This window comes from Panthera onca, chromosome Y (genome assembly GCF_046562875.1).
Source record: "Panthera onca isolate mPanOnc1 chromosome Y, mPanOnc1 haplotype 2, whole genome shotgun sequence".
NCBI classification, from domain to species: Eukaryota; Metazoa; Chordata; class Mammalia; order Carnivora; family Felidae; genus Panthera; species Panthera onca.
The window spans coordinates 25,820,646-25,824,546 of NC_138358.1; the positions used below are offsets into that span (position 1 = coordinate 25,820,646).

Genomic DNA, 3,901 nt, shown 5'->3' on the forward strand with positions numbered 1-3,901 from the left:
ACACACACACTGGAATATCATTCAGCCTTTAAAAAGAATGAAATCTTGCCATTTGCAACACAGATGGGTTTAGAGGGTATAATGCTAAGCAAAATAAATCAGAGAAAGACAAATACCATATGATTTCACTCATATGTAGGATTTAGGAAAGAAAACAAATGAACAAGGAAAGAAGAGACATCCAAAAAGCCAGATTCTTAACTATAGAGTTTCAGAAGGTTACGTCAGAGGAGGATGCTTGAACCTCTGCACATACAATTGTCTCCTTCTTTGGATGGTCACCAGAGGGGAGGTAGGTGGGGGGTGGGGGAAACAGGCGATGGGCATGATGAGCACAGAGTCATGTACAGAATTGTTGAACCATGATATTGTACACCTGAAATTAATATAACACTATATGGTATATGTTATTAATACTGGAATTAAAAAATAATGTTTTAAAAAGGTTGAGATAGACATTTAAATAAATGGATTAAAATATTTATTTTTTATTTATTTATTTATTTTGAGACAGAGACAATGAGCAAGGGAGGCGGGAGAGAGAGAGAGAGAGAGAGAGAGAGAGAGAGGGAGAGAGAGAGAGAGAGAGAATCCCAAGCAGGTCCATTCCTTCAGCTCAGAGCCTGATGTAGGGCTTGATCTCATGAACCAAGAGATCATGACCTGAGCCAAAACCAAGAGTCAGACTTAACTGACTGAGCCACCCACGTGCTCTGGATTACAATTTTTAATTTTTTTAATGTTTATTTACTTATTTATTTATTTGAGAGAGAAAACAACCAGGGAAGGGGCAGAGAGAGAGGGAGAAAGAGAGAATCCCAAGCAGGCACCACACTGTCAGCACGGAGCCCGTGACGTCATGACCTAAGCCAAAATCAAGAGTTGGACACTTAACCAAATGAGCCACCCGGGTGCCCCTTTGTAATATTAAAAAAATTTTGTTATGTTTATTTTTTGAGAGAGAGAGGGGATTAAACATTTTTAAAGGCAACATTCAATTAAGGTGGCACTATTATCTTTTAAGTGGAAACTTTTTAGTCTTTTTTAAGACTTTTTAAGACTTTTTTTAAGACATGTCAGAATGCTAAAATACTATTTCTAATATCTTGTGTTATTTCCTCTGTAAAAGTGGTTCTTGCATTATACTAGCAATCAGCAAGTTGCTGGTGGCCACGTTCCCACCTTTCAAAATGTGTGTTTCAATTTAAACATGTGCTCCTTGGAAAATGTTTAATTGTACAGTAGGTACAAGATTATTGTCGGATGAACAGACATATAATATGACTGGGGATTACATGAATGAAGGTGCCTTGAAAGGCACATCAGACGCCCCTAAACATGACCCAGAGTAGTCCTGACATGTCACCATTGGCTCAGAGCAAGTTTGTTAGATCTGTTTTCTGAAAATATGCACTACATAGGTGGTTGGCCCCAAATCGATAAGCAGAGCTGAGGCACTGCTGTAGACCGAACTGTGTCCCCCAAATTCATACGTTGAAGACTTAGGCCCCAACATCATGTCCTTTGGAAAGAGGGGAAGGGTCTTTGGGAGACAGTGATTGTTAGATGCCATCATGAGAGTGGAGCTCCCATAATGAGATTAATGCCCCTATGAGAAGACTCCCCACAAAGTTTCTTCTCTTACTCTGTGTCTACCAGGTGAGGTCACAGAAGGTAGCCATTAGAAAGTCTCAGGGGGGAGGGGCATCGTTGAACCTCTGCATACACAATTGCTTCCTTCTTTGCTAATTCATTTAATATGTTATGCCCAAACTACCCCCCCCAAGAACTTAGCATGGTTTATAATATAGAGATGAATGAACCAAAAGACAGGAGAAAAGGGTTTCGCTCCAGTTTTCCATCTAATATGTGATCTTAAAGCAGTGTTTTAACCGCTATGGGAAAACAAAATGTGAGCACTGGCTGTGAAAATCCATGTGCATATGTGTGTTTCCATGTGAAAATCCTCTGGCGAGTGTGAACCCGGTTCAAGTATAAAGTTCTGTTGTTACACCTATTAACATTAACTGCTATTATTACAGATCTTCAGCTAAAATTTGCCCACGTGGTTTCCATCACCTCAATTAATAATATCTGTGCTCTCCCAAGACAGTCAAGTTATTATGCACATGGCATATAATTGCATTTTTGATGTTTAGATCATTTTGGAAATCATTAAAAGAACATTGTAGTCTCTAGCACTTTCTCTGCAGTGCTGTTCATCAAACACTTGATATGATGCATACGAACTGACCATTTATGTCTCTTTGGTGGGGTGGTGAAACTCCTCATCAAGCTGAACCTGCAGTCCCTTGAATGCATTAGCAATGACTAGTTATTAATCTTATAACCTCTTCTAATTAACAGAATAAACTGTAAAATGAAGACAAATTGAATGTATCCAAGGGTGAAATACACCCAACCACTAAATGCATGCTCATGCAGGAAAAAAAAAAAAAAATCTACGAATACTTCACCACAGAGAAAAGCTGGTCTCTGCTTATTTATAGACAAAATGCAAAGAAGCAAACTAACTCCTTTGTCACTTGCTTCTGTGTGTCTTTTTTCATGATGCCCCTGAAATTGCTAGGGATAAGTACTGTAAACATCATCATTACTGTTATTTATTTTATATAGCACCCCTTTGAAGGATCCCAGAGCTGCGGAAGAAACAGCAAGACACAGAGAAATAACAAACAGATCTGTAACAGCAAAACACCCCCAGGAAAAATCATAAACAAAGAGTTGAAAAGAAGTAAGAGGCACGGATCATAAAAATGAACTGGATTAAAAGCTACGGCCAACAGCAGGGAGTATTTATGTCCAAAAAAACAAGTCTAGGATAGCAAAAGGGCGTGTTTTGTTTTGTTTTGTTTTTCTTTCTCTGTAAAAGCGATGCTTAAGAAACAGTTGATTAAGTCAAGATGTAGTGCAGGGTGTCCCAACCTCTACAGACATTGGCACTACTGACATGTTATTTAATTAATTAATTTATTTATTTAAATTTTTTTAACGTTTATTTATTTTTGAGACAGAGAGAGACAGAGCATGAACGGGGGAGGGTCAGAGAGAGGGAGACACAGAATCTGAAACAGGTTCCGGGCTCTGAGCTGTCAGCACAGAGCCCGACGTGGGGCTCGAACTCACGGACCGCAAGATCATGACCTGAGCTGAAGTCGGCCGCTTAACCGACTGAGCCACCCAGGCGCCCCACTCCTGACATTTTAAAGCAGTTATTTCTTGGGGCGCCCGGGTGGCTCAGTTGGTTAAGCATCTGACTTCGGCTCAGAATCTTGCAGTTCGTGGGTTCAAGCCCCGCGTCGGGCTCTGTGCTGACAGCCTGGAGCCTGCTTTAGATTCTGTGTCTCCCTCTCTCTCTGCCCCTCCCCTGCTCATATTCTCTCTCTCTCTCTCTCTCTCTCTCTCTCTCTCTCTCTCTCAAAAATAAACAGTTAAACCAGTTATTTCTTTGCCGTTGGAGGGGGGGAGGGTTGTCCTGTCAATTGCACGATGTTTCCCATAGGCTCTGGCACCTACCCACTAGATGCCAGTAACAGTTCGGCGCCCCAGATATGACCATCAAAAATATCTGTCCTGGGGGCACCCGGCTGGTTCAGTTGGTAGAGCATGCCCCTCTTAATCTCAGGGTTGTGAGTTTGAGCCCCACGTTGGGTGTAGAGATTAGTTAAAACTAAAGTCTTTAAAAAAATAACGTCTCCTCTGGAGTGGAGATGATCATCTGTAGGTGGGGTGGGGGAGGCACCTAACTGCCACTGGTTGAGAACCACGGATGAAGTGAAGCATAAACTAAAAGGGAAGGATTTGATACAAGGAGGGTAATTTTCAGAATGACACTTGGAGAGTTTGTGGCTTAAGGAATAGACTTCTGGAGGCCTAACAA

The 3,901-nt window shown here is 41.2% G+C and overlaps 1 non-coding gene across 1 annotated transcript; it reads left to right on the forward strand.

Annotated features, from left to right (window-relative positions):
- Positions 1-3,247: 3,247 nt before the first annotated feature.
- On the forward strand, positions 3,248-3,327 carry TRNAR-UCG (transfer RNA arginine (anticodon UCG)). Its single transcript has one exon. It is a non-coding gene; the product is annotated as a tRNA-Arg (tRNA).
- The last annotated feature ends 574 nt before the right edge of the window (positions 3,328-3,901 follow it).